The 19,700-nt window shown below is 42.9% G+C and overlaps 1 protein-coding gene across 2 annotated transcripts in view; it reads right to left on the minus strand.

Annotated features, from left to right (window-relative positions):
* Positions 1-5,983, minus strand: part of fbln5 (fibulin 5) — a 100,768-nt gene extending 94,785 nt beyond the window's left edge. For both annotated transcript variants that reach the window (XM_068038683.1, XM_068038682.1), the window contains exon 1: positions 5,664-5,983. The gene's annotated coding sequence lies outside the window, so the exon portion shown is untranslated. The remainder of the gene's footprint in view (positions 1-5,663) is intronic.
* Between the last annotated feature and the right edge of the window lie 13,717 nt (positions 5,984-19,700).

A 19,700-nucleotide genomic window follows, 5' to 3' on the forward strand; every position in this document is an offset into this window, starting at 1 on the left:
TTCAGCTCCACGAGGACTGTGCGGTGGTCACTCCTACCGATAGTGTCATGGACAGATTCATTTGTGGCAGGCAGATTTTTTATTTTATTTTTTTTTATTTAGAGATACAGCACTGAAACAGGCCCTTCGGCCCACCGAGTCTGTGCCGACCAACAACCACACATTTATACTAACCCTACAGTAATCCCATATTCCCTATCACCTACCTACACTAGGGGCAATTTACAACGGCCAATTTACCTATCACCTGCAAGTCTTTGGATGTGGGAGGAAACCGGAGCACCCAGCGAAAACCCACGCAGACACAGAGAGAACTTGCAAACTCCGCACAGGCAGTACCCAGAATCGAACCCGAGTCCCTGGAGCTGTGAGGCCGCGGTGCTAACCACTGCGCCGCTGTGCCGCCCAAGGACAAGTATGTTTTTCCCTCACCACCTGCTGCATATCCAGTCTCGCAGCTATGTCCTTTAGGACTCAGCCAGTAGTGGTGCTACCAAGACACTTTTGGTGATAGACATTGAAGTCCCCCACCCAGAGCACATTCAGCACCCTTGATACCCTCAGTGCTTCCTCCAAGTGGTGATCAACATGGAGGAGTACTGATTCATCAGCTGAGGGAGGGCAGCAGGTGGTTTCCTTGCCCATCAAACCTGATGCCATACAACTTCATGGGGTGCAGAGTCAATGTTGAGGACTCCCAGGGCAACTCCGTCCTGACTGTATACCACTGTGCCACCACCTCTGCTGATGGGGCAGGGCATATCCAGGGATGCCGATGGCAGTCTCTGGAACATTGTCTGTAAGGTCTGATTCCATGAGTATGACTATGTCAGGCTGCTGCTTGACTAGTCTGTGGGACAGCTCTCCCAATTTTGGCACAATCCCCCAGATGCTAGTAAGGAAGACTTTGCAGGGTTTGCCATTGTCAGTTCCTAGGTCAATGCCAGGTGGTCCGTCTGATTTCATTGACATCGTAGTGGTTTGATACAACTGAGTGTCTCGCTAGGCCACTTAAGGGTCAACTGTGGGTCTGCAGTCACATGCAGGCCAGACCAGGTAAGGACAGCAGACTTCCTTCCCCTAAAGGGCATTAGCGAACCAGATAGGCTTTTACAACAATCGATAATGGTTTCACGGCCATCATTAGACTAGCTTTTTTAAATTCCAGATTTATTAATTGAATTCAAATTCCATCTTCTGCTGTGGTGGGATTTGAACCCATGTCCCCAGAGAAATACCATAGGTCTGTGGGTTACTAGTCCAGTGACAATGTCACTCCACCACCACCTCCCCTTGAGAGAGAGGCTGAAAGTTAAATCTGCAGAATGCTACAACTGGAGCTGGAGCCCTATACCATTGCATTGCCTGTGCACTTAAGCTCACCACAGCCTTGAATTTCAATACATCAGGGTCATTCTATGCTGCAGCTGGAGACATATGCAGTATAAATCAGACTGTGCATTCCTGTATAAAGCAGGTCACAGACGCACTGTTTGCCAAAGCTGATGATTTCATTGCATTCCCAATGGACCCTAAGAGCTGGTAGGAAAGGGCAGTACAATTTACAGCCACTGCATCATTCCCATAAGTGCAGGATGCCACTGAGTGCACACATGTAGGCAGCAGGGTTCCTGCCAGCTAGCCTGGAACCTTCATGAACTGCAAAGGGTTTTACTCTCTTTAAGTCCAACTGGTCTGTGACCGCCGGCAGTGGTTCATGTCAGAATGTGCTCAATTTCCAGGCACCTCTCACAAAGCTTATGCCCTGTTGTCATCCAGCATTCCCCTCTCTTTGACGAGATACAACATGGCACAGGTTGGCTGCTGGGAGATGAGGGATATCTGTTCCAAACTTGGCTTATGATCCCACTCTGTCTCCCATGAGTGCCTATCGAGACCAGAAGGGACGAGTCACGGTTCAACTAGATTCGCCATTGAGCATTCACTAGGGGTCCTACAGTACAGCCCCAAGAGAGCATCAAGGATTGTGGTGGTGGGCAGTCTACTACACAACTTTGCCAAGAAACAAGGAGAGCTACTGGTGTCCACAGGTGAAGAGGAGGAATCTAAACTACCAGAGAATGCAGCAGCAGTGGGAGCGTCCAAACTCAGCCAGAGCTATACGCCAACCACTCATCGAGCATCATTTCTCCTAAACTGTTCCTTCCCCTAACTCTCAGCACCCTCCCATTGTCTTTCCAGATCTCCGATTCTGCAGGGGTCTGCTGACAAAATTACAGTGATCAATTCAGAGCCCCCACTCTCCCTATCACCATGCAAATTCAAACCATTGGTTACAAGGTCACTGTATCATTTTGTGGGGAGTACGAAAATGGAAATACACACTTGAACATAAAGGCTGGATTCTCCAATCTGGCGGGAATTCCAGATCAGGCTTGTTTTTACCTGTTAGTGGTGGACTCCCAGCAGTATCTTATCTGCACTACACCCAGGTAGCTCATTTCAGGCGTGGCGGAGGAGAAATTGGGTGAAGCCCAAATAAAAAAGAATAAGCTTTACTCTTTTTTTTCAATTTCCCACCTTGTGTATTACAGTCCATTGTTCTGTGATAACTAATACTAGGTAAACTGCCCTTTAAAGTCAAACACCTCCAGTCCCCTCTTTCCTCAAATTTCCACCCCTTCACTGCCATGGCAACATTGGATGCTGGGAAGCTAGGCCTCCCTATTGCCCGCTATTGCTGAGGCTCTAGCAAAAGGTAATCTATTAAATTATGTTTTCACGTCATGAAGGTATCAGCTGTGGCTCAGTTGGTACCACTCTCGCCCCCTCTGTCAGAAGGTTATGGCTACAGGTCCAATTTGAGCCCAAAATCCATGCCAACACCTCAATGCAGTACTGAGGGAGTGCTGCACTGTCGGGGGTGCCACCTTTTGGATGAGATGTTAAACTGAAGCCCCATCTGCCATCTCAGATGGACATAAAAGATCCTATGGCATTATTTCAAAGAAGAGCAGGGCATTCTCCCCAGTATCTTGGCCAATATTTATCCCTCAATTGAACTTAACTAAAACAAATTATCTGGTCATTATCTCATTGCTGTTTGTGGGATTTGCTATGTGCAACTTGGCTGCCCCATTTCCTACATTGCAACAGTGGCTGCACTTCATGAGCTGAAATTGTGTTTTGTGATATCATGAAAGGCAGCGCATAAATTCAAGTGTTTATTTCTTTAAACCTCTTATTTGATTTATCAAGTATAGTTGGATGTATTCAACCTTCACCATCACTTGCAGTGAAAAATCCCAGAAAAGTCAATGGATGCCAGAGAACAGTTGAACTTCTGCCTAATTCATTTCCTGTCCCCAACCACTCCAAAATTTCAGCCCTACATTGCACTGCTTTCTTAAAATGGAGATATTTATTAGATACACAGGACTGTAAGGGAAATTAAAACATTGAAAATAAACCAAACCCCCCCTTACCCAACTATTCCAATGCGCTCCTGGCAAGCCTCCCACTCTCAACACAATGTCCCCTATCCTGCAACACCTCCCTCTCACCCATCACTCCATGTTGACTTACATTGCCTCCTGGGTCTTCAATATCTCCAATTTATAATTCTCATTCTCACGTTCAAATTCCTTTATGGCCATGCCCCACTCTCTCTAATTTCCTTCTAGCACGCTGTGTTACTCCAACTCTGGCCTCGTGCATTGCCGATCATTTTACCTATCAATGGCAGAGTGCTTTCAGATGTCAAGCCTCATACCCTGGAATACCCTCCCTGAGTACTCCCCTCTTCCTTTAACACCTCCATAAAATCCACCACTTTGATCAAACTTTCGATAACCCATTCTAATGTCTTCCTTTATGTCTCAATGTGTCCATTTTGGTCTGATTATGCTTCTATGAAGCACCTTGGGATATTTTTCAATATTAAAGGCACTCTATAAATTGTTGCTCTTTCAAACATGATCCCAATCAAATTTGTTTGTTCATGATGACCAAATACAACATTTGATGCTTGTTTTACTTGGAGCAAGTTAAAAACAAGCTAAGCAAGGAATTTTATTATTCAAAAAATGTCAAACTCAATGTCCAAAATATATCAAGCTGATAAGAAATTTAAAATAACAATTTCAAAGATTTAAGGTCTTCCTCAGAAGTAGTATAAGCATTGAAAATTGTGGCCTATTTTGGAAAAATATTTTGTGACAGAAGTACCGCAGATCTGTGGCTTTTGCTAGAAATAATTTTTTTTTAAGAGAAAAGGCTTCATTAAGTGTCTTTAAACACTATCTGGTAATCTTCTGGTCATTAGGGTTGATGATTGTTGCATTTCTCATGGAATTGACAAAGCAAACCCAATTCCTACAATGTCACTGCCAATACTGATGGATTGTACAGCTTGGCAATCCCATCCCCCGATGTAGCAGAGCATTATTGACCTGTCTCATTTCAGTTTGCAATCTGAGATGTGTGCACGCAAGTGGAGAGGGGATTTGTTGTGTTCTGCACCACTGCCACTTTGACAGGCTCCAAATTCATAGAGATCACAGAGATTAGTGACAAAATGGTGATTATAAAAAAACTGGCGTGGTTGTATATTCAAATAACTGGGCTTGTAGTGGAATTTTTTCATGGCTCATTAAATCCAGAGATAGTGCCAGAAAATTTGAAAATAACTAATGTTCCAATTTTTAAAAACAGCCAGGAGCATGATCCTGGGAATTATAAGTGGGCTAGCTTAAGGAGGAAAGATAGAACTACTATAACAATTTAAAATTAATAAGGGCAACAATTCCAAACGAAGACAGGTTTAAGAAAGGCAAGTCAAACCACACAAACTCATTGGAGTGATTTCAGTATGTCATAGAATGACAGCCTCTGCTCCATTCGCCCTCAACGGCTGAGTTGGGAAATTCTCAAGTCAGTAGAAGGAGCTTGTCTCAGTTATGGTCACTCCACTCAGGGAAGATGAAGCACTTCCAGGACTAGTCATGTCCGACAATGCATTCAATGATTCGATTTTGTTGGGTGCTAACACTCAAAAATGGTTCTGGAGAAACCCTTGACCTAATTTGTCCCAGCCTCTTGGTTGAATGAGGAATCACTGAGATTGGTCAGAGCTATGGAAATATTAACATACAATTTGTTTGTTAATAATGTGTAACCAAATACAACATTTAATGCTTGTTTTACATAAAAAGCAAGTTCGAAACAATCTAAGCAAGGAATTTTATGATTCAAAAAGTATCAAACTCAATGCCCAAAATATATCAAGCTGATTAGAAATTTAGAATAACAATTTAAAAGATTTCTGCAGAAATAGTACAATCAATGAAACTTGTGGCCTATTTTGGAGAGCGACTTTGTGACAGAAATACCAATAAATCTGCAGCTTTTGCTAGAAATAAGTTTTTTTTTAAAGTGAAAAGGATTCACCACTTGTGTTTAAACACTATCTGGTAATCTTCTGATCAACAGGATTAAAATATGAGTTTGACATAGATCAGAAAATTACCATTTCATCACATCCCTGTTTTGCATGCATTCCCTTTTAATGTTCAATATAGTATACTGCTTTACAGAGAAAATCACATCTAAAATCGTTTAAGGTGACTGGCTGACCCACCTATGTTCACCTGGATAATGAGATGTTTTTGGCTATTTATTGCAAGTTAACAGATTAAACTTACCTGATAGCTTCCTTCAAGTGTTGTGTATTCCTGAAAAGTAGAATCAAAATCCAGGGGACTGACGTTTGGTAGAACTGCTTGTATTTCCCGTTTCTCTCTATTAAGCTCCTTTGAGCTTTATGTAGCTGTTGGATTTGAACTTGTAAAAAGCCGATGGCCCTTTCCACACTGTTTTTCCCCTTATCTTGGAGATACTGGTCTCGAAATGAGCAGCACCTGGTTTCGTTCAAGCCCTCTTCTAATTCAGCATTAAACCAATTGGACAAAGAATGCTAAAAATGAACACTTCACTCTCGAAGTACGTTTAAAAATGCAAATGGGAGCCTGTGTGTTGCTAACAGCTGGTTTAGATTACAGAGCACCAACTGGCGTGAGTTCCCACAACCAGCTTGTGGATTTTGGCAGTTTAGGGCTCCATACTTAGTCTTCTTGGAAAGTTTGAGACCTTCAGCATGTTTAAACTACAGCGTCTGATATGTTATTGCTTTTATATATTAGCTCATGGGAATTGAATTTGTATTAAATTAAAATTAACTGAAAATGGTTTATGGAAAAGTGCCAACACACTCTGATGTTTGCTATGAAAACCAATTTAAACAGGATATATGGAAGAATTTGTGCAACTTTTTTTCCATTAAGTGTATGGTGGTCTCATGGAAACTCCGTGCACCTTTTATAGGTAGTGGGTGGGAAGGTGGTGAAGAATGTTAATGGTGTTGTAGAGATAGATCCAGCTCGCATCTTGGATGCTGTGGGGCTAAGGCAGCTGCATTGTAATTTTTCATCTTCATGATGAAATAAAGCTGTAACAGTCTCCACTTTGGGCCTCATGATTTGCAAACCTGAGGTATTTGGTGAAGAGCCCAATTTGGATAGTTAGGAAGCTCTGACTACTGTCAAAACTCAATTTTGCTGCTGGAGAATTTGATTTCATTTTTCTCCCACGTATTACTCATTTCCAATATAGTAAGAAATGGCAACAAGGTGCCATTCATAAATAATGTTAATGGTTCCAATACTAAAATATATTAGCCTTGAAATTACTGTTTGCAACATTAACCTGCACTTGCTTAATTTATCCATGTAACTATCTGCTATTTCCACCGTGATATTAACCCATCCACATGTTAAAATAACAGAGAGGGAATGTCATATAAACACATTGGCTCAGATTTTGAGGTAGAAATTACAGTGAGGATATCAGCGCTCACCATTATTAAAGAGTAAATCAGAGAGCAACCTCCAGCAACCGTACATGCACAGAAAAACACGAAAATCAGGAATTTGCTGTTCAAGTTGCCCTGCTCCTCCAGAAGCTTCGCTGTAACAGTATTTTGTCAAAAGATGTACCATGGAAATACATGCAAAGGCATGAAGCTGGAGTGCTCAAGAACATAAGAAATAGGAGCAGGAGTAGGCCATTCAACCCCTCAAGCCTGCCCCGCCATTCAATAAGATCATGGCTGATCTGTCCCAGGCCTCAAATCCTCTTTCAGGCCTGCTCCGCATACCCCTCAACTCCCCGAGATTTCAAAAATCTATCTACCTCCTCTTTAAATACTTTCAGTAATCTAGCCTCCACAACTCTCTGAGGTAGAGAATTCCAGAGATTCACCACCCTCAGAGAAGAAATTTCTTCGCATCTCAGTTTTAAATGTGTGACCCCTTATTCTGTAACTATGTCCCCTAGTTCGAGATTCCTTCACCAGTGGAAACATATTCTCAACATCTACCCTGTCAGGCCCCCTTAAAATCTTATATGTTTCGATAAGATCACCTCTTATTCTTCTAAACTCCAATGAATAAAGGCCTAATCTGTTCAGCCGTTCTTGATAAGACAACCCCTTCATCCCAGGAATCAGCCTAGTGAACCTTTTCTGAACTGCCTCCAATGCTAGTATATCCTTCCTTAAATACGGGGACAAAAACTGTACACAGTATTCCAGGTGTGGCCTCGCCAACACCCTGTACAGTTGTAACAAGACTTCCCTATTTTTAAACTCTAACCTCTGAGCAATTAAGACCAAAATTCCATTTGCCTTCCTAATTACTTGATGTACCTGCACGCTAACTTTTTGTGTTTCACGTATAAGAACACCCTGACCCCTCTGAACTGCAGTATTTTGTAGTCTTTCTCCATCTAAGTAATAATCTGCCTTTTTATTCTTCCTACCAAAGTGGATGACATCACACTTTACCACATTGAACTCCATCTGTGAAGTTTTTGCCCACTCACTTAACCTATCTATATCCCTTTGCAGATTCTTTGTGTCCTCATCACAACATACCTTCCCACCTATTTTTGTATCATCAGCAAATTTGGATACGTTACACTCTGTCCATTCCTCCAAGTCATTAATATAGATAGTAAATAGTTAAGGCCCTGGGACTGATCCTTGTGGGACCCCACTAGTTACGGCTTTCCAACCTGAAAAAGAGCCATTGATCCCGACTCTCAGCCTTCTGTGTGTTTGCCAATCCTCAATCCATGCCAATACATACCCCCAATACCCTGAGCTCTTATTTTGTGCAATAACCTATTATGTGGCACTTTATCGAACGCCTTCTGAAAATCCAAATACACGACATCTACTGGTTCCCCTTTATCCACTCTGCTTGTTATATCCTCAAAGAACTCTAACAAGTTTGTCAAACATGATTTCTCTTTCATGAAACCATGTTGCCTCTGTTTGATTGCATTATGTTTTTCTAAATGTCCTGCAAATTTCTTCCTTAATAATGGACTCTAGCATTTTCCCAATGACAGATGTTAAGCTAACTGGTCTATAGTTTCCTGCTTTCCGTCTCCCTCCTTTCTTGAATAGGGGCGTCACATTAGCGGTTTTCCAGTCCGCCAGAATCCAGTGAGTTTTGGTATATTATGACCAATGCCTCCACTATCTCTGCAGCCACTTCCTTTAAAATCCTTGGATGCAGGCCATCAGGTCCTGGTGACTTGTCTGCCTTTAGTCCCATCAGTTTGTCCAGCACATTTTCCCTCATGATAGAGATTGTTACAAGTTCCTCCCTCCCATTTACACTTGCTCATCTATTATTGTCGGGATGTTTAGAGTGTCCTCCACCGTGAAGACCGATGCAAAATATTGGTTTAAATTATCTGCCATTTCCCTGTTCCCTGTTATTAATTCCCCAGTCTCCTCCCCTAAGGATCCCACACTTACTTTAGCTACTTTCTTACGTGATAGATACTCATTAAACAAGCCAGTAAAAGCAAGGCCATATCCATTCCAGTGGAAGTGAATTTTTGATAGCACAATAAGGCTAGCTTACTGCCAAACAACATCTCTGGTACTGAAAATTAACTTTTAGAAATGCAAAGTCTCATTCCTTCAGATTTGAATTGTTGGTGGAGATTTTTAACAATTAAAAGAGTAATTTTTTTCTTCACCTTTTCTTTCTTTCTTTCCCTCTCTCTTTGTTTCACTTTCTGTATATGACTTGGCATTGTCCTAAACTGTCCTAAAATACGTTTCCTGATTTATATTTCCTGGTTCAGATTCTGCATGCCTCAGAAAGGATTATTCAATCTGATTGGTTAGGAGATGCACAGTTATGTGCCCTGTTCACACAGGTCCCAAATCCCCTGTAGTGGGGAACTGCGCTGGTTCATATTTCTGATTACAAGTTACAGTGCAAAAGCCCACAGAGAGTCTGTGCTCTGTGGTAGCTCTGTTCATTTGACACTAACTGCATAATCCTGCCCATTATATCACCAAACAATTTCTGGACTCTGCTATATTTTCTACTTTTTATATTATTAATGTTACTGCCGTAATGGATTGGGGTGATTTTCTGCATCACGTGGAGTGAACTGCTCTGTTGTATCACATTCTCCTATGGTGACCTCATGGAGGGCTTTAAAGAAAGTATCTCTTTATCTCCTGCAGATATCAAAAATTTGTTTTAGAGCCAAAACGCTGTGGTTCTGGTCCTGCTGGGACAATGGATCTGGCAGCTGTGGCATATAGCCAGGCAGGGATTGAGAACAGTAGATGTTAATACTAGATTGATATGCTGTAGTTTCAGTTGATGATTTGAAGAGATATATTTCAGAGTTTTATCATCTGGGCAATTTCACCAGTGGCTGTGCATTAAATACATTGGAGAACATCCTTCATACTGGGCAATCATTGGATGGTGTAGGCTCCGTGGGTCAAGTGGTCATTTCTTATTCTATAGATTGGCATAGCTCCCTGTCGGCTGTGGCTCACTGGTTGCGTTCTTGCCTTTGAATTATAAGGTTCTAGCTTCAAGTCCCACTCCGAGAGTCAAACACAAAAATCAAAGCTGACACTCCAGTGCAGTACTGAGGGGCTGCTGCATTATTGGAGGTGCCGTCTTTTGGACGAGTTGTTAAACCAAGGCGCCATCTGTCCTCTCAGGTGGATTTAAAAGATCCCATGGCACTGTTTTGAAGGAGAACAGAGGAGTTAGCCCCTAGTGTCCTGGCCAATATTTATCCTGCAATCAACATCACAAACCAGATTACCTGGTCATTATCACATTACTGATTGTGGGACCTTCCAGTAGGCAAATTGGCCTACAAGGAGTGCAGAGAAAGACACTTACCTTGTGGAGCCTGCAGGTCCCACCTCTCTATCATAGCCAGACTTTCCAAACCCAGGGAACCTGTGCAGCAGCAGTGAATTTTAAATTGGGCTCTGAATTGCTCGGTGGGCACTCAACTTAAATATTAATTAAGACTACCACCTCACCACGGCAGGTCTTTCAGACACCCCAATATACAACAACATAAGAAAGCAGCAGGCAGGCACACATTCCCTGTATTTAAGTCTTTAATGCCTCCCCCAATCCTCTCCCATTGATTGTGGAGTCGGAGCAGTGGGGAGGTTACTATCGAGGGTGATATTTTAAAAATGATCTAGTGGCTGGGAAGCTCTTTGAAACTACCTGAAGTTATGGAAGGCAGATAAATGTAAGGTCTTGCTTTCTAACTTTAGCTGTAAAAGTAATCTCTGAGAAACAAGGTACTTGTGGAGTATTTGGATTGCCAGTAGCTTGCTTGCTATTGTTTAAAAAATCTTTAATATTCATTGGTTTAGGTCAGTATTCCACTTAAAAAATCCTAACTCTTGTGCGGGTTAAGGGAAGTTTTATATTTTCAGCTCAAACCAAGCAACAATGTATTGAATCTGTCTAAACTCTTTTCATTCAGAGGCCTGAGCTGAATCTTTCCTTCTGTATAAAAAATTTTTGTGTCAAAGCATCTTTCTAAAACTTCCTCCTTTTGTTCTGAAATACTTGTTATATTTTTTTGATTAAATACTCTCTGGGGAAAAAAACTTGGGATGGAAAATGTTTCTCAAATTTACAAAACCTTGGAATAACTACTTCAGTGTTCCTTACGGAATACTTTCACTGCTCCTTGGATAATAACTTCAGTACTGTTTAAAATATATTTAAATTGAAGTTTGGGGTGAATAAACTTTTGACACTTCTACACCACTACTTTCACCATTGAGGTCCAACATTTGGATTAAATTAAGATTTTTTTTTAACGAAACAATAATATTTGTATCTACTTTCATGGATTTAAAAAAAATATTGAATTTAAAAATGCATTGAAGTGCCCCAGCACAGTCTCCATCTGAAAGGGGAGCTTGCTAGTCTCTGCCAATGCTGCTTGGAATTGTGCTAGATGCCAGTTTCACTGTTTCTGTGGGGAACCGACTATTGCCTCTGCAACACCTATCTATCAGTCTGTGACACAGCATCTCAGCGCTCTAACAGTCGGGTATATTAGGGGAGGCGGTAGTATAGTGGTAATATCACTGGATTACTAAGGCAGGTTAATGCTCTGGGGTCGTGGGTTTGAATCCCACCACAGCAGATGGTAAAAATTTGAATTGAGTTAATAAATATGGAATTAAAAGCTAGTGTAATAGTGGCCATGAAACCATTGTCAATTGTTGTAAAAACCCATATAGTTCACTAAAGTCCTTTAGGGAAGAAAATCTGCTGTCCTTACCTGGTCTGGCCTACATGTGACTCCAGACCCACAGCAATGTGGCTGACTCCTTTAAAATAAAAAGCCCTCTGAAATGGCCCAGCAAGCCACTCAGTTCATTGGCAATTAAGGATGAGCAGTAAATGCTAGCCAAGCCAGCAATGCCCATATCCCACAAATAAAAAAAACCCTCCACACTGCCTTCATGTAAAGAAGCATTATCACCTCTGACATGCATGTTTCTATGTTCTTGTGTTTTCTCCCAAAGTCAACACAAGTACACTTTGCAACAGGATAGCGTTCAGGCACAGATGCCACAGCCAATATCGACAATGCTTCCGTTCTTTAAAAGTGGCAACACTTGTTGTGGTGTTCCACCGTATCCACCTGCAAAATCCAACCTTTGTTTATACAGTACACACAGTACAAGCTGATCTGCTCGAAAGACTCGAAGACTCATAACAGATTCACAAAGAGAGACTTAAACACATAATCCATGCTGACACTCCAGTTATAAATAAGGGGGTACTGATTATCTGCTTATTGCTGTCTGTGGGACTTCGCTTTTTTTAAAATTCATTCATGGGATGGAGGCGTCACTGTCCAGGCCAGCATTTATTGCCCATCCCTAATTGCCCTTGAGAAGGTGGTGGTGCCTTCTTGAACCGCTGCAGTCCATTTGGGGTAGGTATACCCACAGTGCTGTTAGGAAGGGAGGTCCAGGATTTTGACCGAGCGAAAGTGAAGGAACGGCGATATAGTTCCAAGTTAGGATGGTGTGTGACTTGGTGAGGAACTTGCAGGTGGTGGCATTCCCATGTATTTGCTGCCCTTGTCCTTCTAGTTGGTAGAGGTCGCGGGTTTGAAAGGTGTTGTCTAAGGAGCCTTGGTGCATTACTGCAGTGCATCTTGTAGATGGTACACACTGCTGCCACTGTGCATCGGTGGTGGAGGGAGTGAATGTTTGTAGATGGGGTGCCAATCAAGCGGGTTGCTTTGTCCTGGATGGTGTCGAGCTTCATGAGTGTTGTTGGAGCTGCACCCATCCAGGGGAGTGGAGTGTATTCCATCACACTCCTGACTTGTGCCTTGTAGATGGTGGACAGGCTTTAGGGAGTCAGGAGGTGAGTTACTTGCCTCAGGATTCCTAGCCTGTGACCTGCTTTTGTAACCACGGTATTTATATGGCAACTCCAGTTCAGTTTCTATTTATTTTATTTACTTTTTTTATTTAGAGATACAGCACTGAAACAGGCCCTTCGGCCCACCAAGTCTGTGCTGACCCAACCACCCATTTATACTAACCCTGCAGTAATCCCATATTCCCTACCACCTACCTACATTAGGGGCAATTTACAATGGCCAATTTACCTATCAACCTGCAAGTCTTTGGCTGTGGGAGGAAACCGGAGCACCCGGCGAAAACCCACGCGGTCACAGGGAGAACTTGCAAACTCCGCACAGGCAGTACCCAGAATCGAACCCGGGTCCCTGGAGCTGTGAGGCTGCGGTGCTACCACTGCGCCACTGTGCCGCCCCAAATTCTGGTCAATGGTAGCCTCTAGGATTTTGATAGTGGGGGATTCAGCGATGGTAATGCCGTTGAATGTCAAGGGGAGATGGTTAGGTTCTCGCTTGTTGGAGATGGTCATTGCCTGGCACTTGTGTGGCGCGAATGTTACTTGCCACTTATCAGCCCAAGCCTGGATATTGTCCAGGTCTTGCTGCATTTCTACATCGACTGCTTCAGTATCTGAGGAGACACGAATGGTGCTGAACATTGTGCAATCATCAGCGAACATCCCCACTTCTGTCCTTATGATTGAAGGAAGGTCATTGATGAAGCAGCTGAAGATGGTTGGGCCTAGGACACTACCGTGAGGAACTCCTGCAGTGATGTCCTGGAGCTCAGACGATTGACCTCCAACAACCACAACCATCTTCCTTTGCGCTGGGTATGACTCCAACCAGCGGAGGGTTTTTCCCCTGATTCCCATTGACCTCAGTTTTGCTGGGGCACCTTGATGCTATACTCGGTCAAATGCTACCTTGATGTCAAGGGCAGTCACTCTCACCTCACCTCTTGAGTTCAGCTCTTTTGTCCATGTTTGAACCAAGGCTGTAATGAGGTCAGGAGCTGAGTGGCCCTGGCAGAACCCAAACTGAGCGTCACTGAGCAGGTTATTGCTAAGCAAGTGCCGTGTGATGGCACTGTTGATGACACCTTCCATCACTTTACTGATGACTGAGACTAGGCTGATGGGGCGGTAATTGGCCGGGTTGGACTTGTCCTGCTTTTTGTGTACAGGACATACCTGGGCAATTTTCCACATTGCAGGGTAGATGCCAGTGTTGTAGCTGTACTGGAACAGCTTGGCTCGGGGCGTGGCAAGTTCTGGAGCACAGGTCTTCAGTACTATTGCCGGAATATTGTCAGGGCCCATAGCTTTTGCAGTATCCAGTGCCTTCAGTCGTTTCTTGGTATCACGCGGAGTGAATCGAATTGGCTGAAGTCTGGCATCTGTGATGCTGGGGACTTCAGGAGGAGGCCGAGATGGATCATCAACTCGGCACTTCTGGCTGAAGATTGTTGCAAATGCTTCAGCCTTATCTTTCGCACTGATGTGCTGGGCTCCCCCATCATTGAGGATGGGGATATTTGTGGAGCCACCTCCTCCAGTTAGTTGTTTAATTGTCCACCACCATTCACGGCTGGATGTGGCAGGACTGCAGAGCTTAGATCTGATCCGTTGGTTATGGGATCGCTTAGCTCTGTCTATCTCATGCTGCTTACGCTGTTTGGCATGCAAGTAGTCCTGTGTTGTAGCTTCACCAGGTTGACACCTCATTTTGATGGTAATGGTAGAGTGGGGGATATGCCGGGCCATGAGGTTACAGATTGTGGTTGAGTACAATTCTGCTGCTGCTGATGGCCCACAGCACCTCATGGATGCCCAGTTTTGCATTGCCAAATCTGTTCGAAGTCTATCCCATTTAGCACAGTGATAGTGCCACACAACACGATGGACGGTATCCTCAATGTGAAGGCGGCACTACGTCTCCACAAGGAGTGTGTGGTGGTCACTCCTATCAATACTGTCATAGACAGAAGCATCTGCAGCAGGCAGATTGGTGAGGACGAGGTCAAGTATGTTTTTCCCTCGTGTTGGTTCCCCCACCACCTGCCGCAGACCCAGTCCAGCAGCTATGTCCTTTAGGACTCGGCCAGCTTGGTCAGTAGTGGTGCTACCGAGCCACTCTTGGTGATGGACATTAAAGTCCCCCACTCAGAGTACGTTTTGTGCCCTTGCCACCCTCAGTGCTTCCTCCAAGTGGTGTTCAACATGGAGGAGTACTGAGTCATCAGCTGAGGGAGGGCGGTAGGTTGCCCATGTTTGACCTGATGCCATGAGACTTCATGGGGTCCGGAGTCGATGTTGAGTACTCCCAGGGCAACTCCCTCCCTGCTGTATACCACTGTGCCATCACCTCTGGTGGGTCTGTCCTGCCGGTGGGACAGGACATACCCGGGGATGGTGATCGCAGTGTCTGGGACATTGTCTGTAAGGTATAATTCCGTGAGTATGACTATGTCAGGCTGTTGCTTGACTAGTCTGTGGGACAGCTCTCCCAACTTTGGCACAAACGCCCAGATGTTAGTAAGGAGGACTTGGCAGGGTTGACAGGGCTGGGTTTGATGATGTCGTTTCCGGTGCCTAGGTCGATGCCGGGTGGTCCATCTGGTTTCATTCCTTTTTATTGACTTCGCAGGGGTTAGGTACAACTGAGTGACTTGCTAGGCCATTTCAGAGGGCATGTAAGAGTTAACCACATTGTTGTGGGTCTGGAGTCACATGTAGGCCAGACTAGGTAAGGACAGCAGATTTCCTTCCCTAAAGGACATTAGTGAACCAGATGGGTTTTTACAACAATCGACAGTGGTTTCATGGCCATCATTAGACCAGCTTTTAATTCCAGATTTATTAATTAATTCAAATTCTACTCTCTGCTGTGGTGGGATTCGAACCCATGTCCCCAGAGAAATACCCTGGGTCTCTGGGTTACTAGTCCAGTGATAATACCACTACGCCACCGCCTACCCTGCTGTGTGCAAATTGTCTGCTGTGTTTCTTTCATTACAACAGTCACTATATTACAGAAGTACTTACTAACTGTAAAGGGACATCCTCAGGTCATGACAGACACTATGGGCTGAATTTTATCGGCGCGCTGTGAAAGCAGCGGCCTTCTGACACGAAGGTGCCGCCGCACAGCCCCTGCAATGTTACACACAGGGGCTGATTTAAGTGGAGGGGGTGGAGCGGCTGCCCCCGATGATGTAGAGGGGGTGCCCACCGTGCCCCGCGCAAACATCGGTGTCATTTTTATAGGGCTTCAAGATCTTCGCAAAAATATTAATTTTTAAAGATATATTAGATTTAATTCATTTTTAATAAATATTTAGAAGGTGGAGGCCCTTTCTCAGCCTCCCCAATGGTCTTTTCACTGCCTTACATTCAAAAAACCTATTTTATTCCCGACCCGATCTTTCCCCCCCCGCCTTCTCACATTTGCCCTTCAACCCCTTCCCACCATCACCACAGCCAATAAAAAGTGTTTTTCCCGCCCTGATAATTTTATTCCTCCCCCCTCCCCACCAGTGTCTCTCCTCGAGTTGCGGCCGGATGGACATAAAATTGGCGTGCGACTGCCGCCGTCAGCAGGTAATTTCATTAATGCTCATTTGAATATTTAGATGACGGTCCCGCCGCTTGGCAGCAGGGGGCCGCACAGAGGCCTCGCTGCCACAGCTAGTATCTGGCAGGGCTTTCTCGACATCAGGGGTCGAGGCGGCCTGTCCCTGCGGAATTTTACGGGCCCCCCCCACCACAATCCCTGACACCGAGGTGCTCGTAAAATTCAGCCCCAAATAAATGCAAGTCCTTTCCTTTTTGTATAAACTACTTGAGTGTCAGTGTTGATGTTTATGATCCCAAGAATCCCTCAGTTGTGTTAGCAATTTCATGCTAAATTTGTCAAAACAAGAAAACTCCGTAACATTTGATTTTAACACAATGTGAGAACTGATGGTCAGCCAATTTTCAGCAATGATGATCAATTGCATAACTCCTTGGACATTGTCTCAGTGCAACAATTTATCCAGTTGGAGCCTGTTAATCCTAAAACTGACTTGCCAGAGTCATGGCCAGAGAAGGACTTTTTCTGTAAATTTTACGTATTTAACGTGCTTTGCAATAATACACAAAATGGCTTAGAATGCATTACCTACAAAGACACTAGTTGAATGATTAACTTGACGGTAACAGTGTGTTCATTCCCTGTACATTCTAATAGCAAATTTAGCACAACCCTGTCTTAACAATAGTTATACAACGGATTTAAATAGAATTAAAGGCACAGCAGTACTATGCTTGGATCAGAGTATCTGTAACATGAGACTGAATGGAAAATGAAACATGCGTTAAGAGCTCAGGTCTTGTGTCAAAATTGTACTTGGACCTGCTGTGTATCCATCCTGATTTGGCTGCAAGGCAAATAAATAGTGCTACTGATTAGGTGCAAGAACTGCTGGAAGTTGCTGCTTTTGACAGTGTTAAGTGATTGGTTCGTGATTTTTGGAAACCATGCCTAAAGTTGTCCTGGATAACACAGCTGGTGGATTATCTGGCTTCTAATAAAACAACTGGTTGCAGGGTTATGGCCCCAAGACTGCCTGTGAGTGAGAATTGCCTGCTGCTTATAGGAACTGATTACAATTTCTTGACCAAAGCTCTTAATGGAGTTTAAAGGAACGTTGAAATTCCAGCACAGAGCAGTCATTTGGCCCATTGAGCTTGTGCGACCACTAGCTCCACATTACAATTATCTACTTCAACTGCATTTACCTTCCCTTTCTCCATAGACTTTGTTTTTGATTCATTCAGTATTCGAATAGCCTTACTTTGGATTAAGAAAACCTGAAGTGGAGGAAAAAAAACATAGCCATTTGTCAACCATGGGTCAGTTGGTAGCATATTCGCTTCCAAGTCAGATGGTTATATGGGTTCAAGTTCCATTCCAGAGAGCACAAAATCTAGGCTGACGTTCCAGTGCAACACTAAAGATTGCTGCACTGTAGGAGGTGCCATCTTTCAAACGAGATGTTAAACTGTCGTCCCATCTGCCCTCTCAAGTGGAGGTAAAAGATCTCTCGGCCTTATTCGAAAAAGATCCGGTGAATTTACCTAGTGTCTTGCCCAATATTTATCTCTCAACCAACATCACGAAATCAGATGATCTGATCATTACCTCATTGCTGTCTGTGGGAGCTTGCTGTGCACAAATTGGCTGCTGTGTTTCCTACATTACAACAGTGAATACGTTTCAAAAGTAATTCGTTGGTTCTGAAGAGCTGTGGAATCTACTGAGGTCATGAAAGGCGCTATATCAATGCAAGTTCTTTCGCCTTTCTTTTCCTTCAATATAGTTATTTACCCCAACAGTCTCCTCCATAAACTACAATGACGTTTTCAATATTTGCTCAACTATTAAATACTGATTTTTTTCTGATTCAGTAAATTTAATAATACATGTTCCATTTCATAATACGTTTGATGTTTGCACCAATATACACTATTTTTCATTTCTATACATAAAATACCAACCACCATTAATTTACCCTAATGCAAATTCTCTCTACTTCACTCTGAACATTTTGCCTTACCAGACAACGTGGCACTATTCATGGAAGAATTCTATTTACAGTTTTATCAAGACCAGGCCCAAACCCTGGGCCCCATTCAATTAAAATATCACCAGTAATATCTATCCTCTGGCCTATTACAGAGGTAATTTGTTGATCAATTTACAAAGTTCGCCCCAATCCAATGCTCTTTTCGGCTTAGTTGGCAAGTATTGAAAGTATGTTATCAAAAGCTTCTGAAAGATTTTATACACGCCATCAGCCACAATTATATTATCTCACTAGGGCACATCCAAGAGAAATTCTGAGATACATTTTTAAAAGTGCCATGTTGGCTTTTATTGTTGTGTTTCAATTGCCTTGTTTAGAACACAATCCAATACATTCCCCAGTCTTAAAACCACATGCAGTGCTTTTTTAAAAAAACACTTTCCTTTAAGCACTGGTTGCCATTAGTGACCAGTTCAATAAAGACATATTAGAGATTCAGATTTACAACTAAATTATTAGCTTGCAAGGTGTAAATCAAGCACAAAATAAAAATAGTTTTGTTTCTATAATTAATAAAGAGGAACTATTTATTCCTTTGTTTTGGAGCCTGGAGGCATGTAAATCCTAGGACCTAGGTTTCCAACGTCCAGAGTAAAAATGGCTATTATCCAACTTGATGTCCTCGATGTAGCCAGGGAACTGTAAAAATATTGTCATTTCACCAAACTTTCTTGGATCGTGGTGTTTCTTAAAAATTGATATGAAATTACCAGCAGTCCCACACTTAATGTTTGGTCAACTGAAATACATTAATCTTTTTCCTGACTTATTTAATATAATACATCTTTTATTTATATTTGTTATTTTTAGAACTAAAATCCATTTTAATATCAAATTCTGTTACATTTTGCTTTCCTAGGAAGGGAAAAAGGCAAAAGCGCAGACATCAAATTCTCCTGCAAATGTAGGATCTTAATATAGTATCAAAATCATTAATAAATATTGCAAATGGCAGAGGTCTAAGGGCTAAAAGGTAGTGATCTGTTAGTAAGTAACCAGTTGGGATGATCACTGACCATTAACCTTTGCTTCCTATTATTTAACCAAGTTATTATCCAATTTTTAACTTCCTCCTTTATCCAAAGTATTTGCACTTGGGCTGCAAACCTCTAGTGATGCATCTTTCAGAGACTGAGTGAATAAAACACTGACAAAGTGATTTTTTGTTGAGAAGGTAAATAAATGTGTTTGACTTGAACAGGAGCTTGGCTCTGAGACAGAGTATATCTGAATTTGCAGAACCAAGTAGGTAAGTGAGAAATGGTTCTAATTAATTAAGGGTAGAGTGGCATAG

Source organism: Heterodontus francisci, chromosome 9 (genome assembly GCF_036365525.1).
Source record: "Heterodontus francisci isolate sHetFra1 chromosome 9, sHetFra1.hap1, whole genome shotgun sequence".
Taxonomy (NCBI): Eukaryota; Metazoa; Chordata; class Chondrichthyes; order Heterodontiformes; family Heterodontidae; genus Heterodontus; species Heterodontus francisci.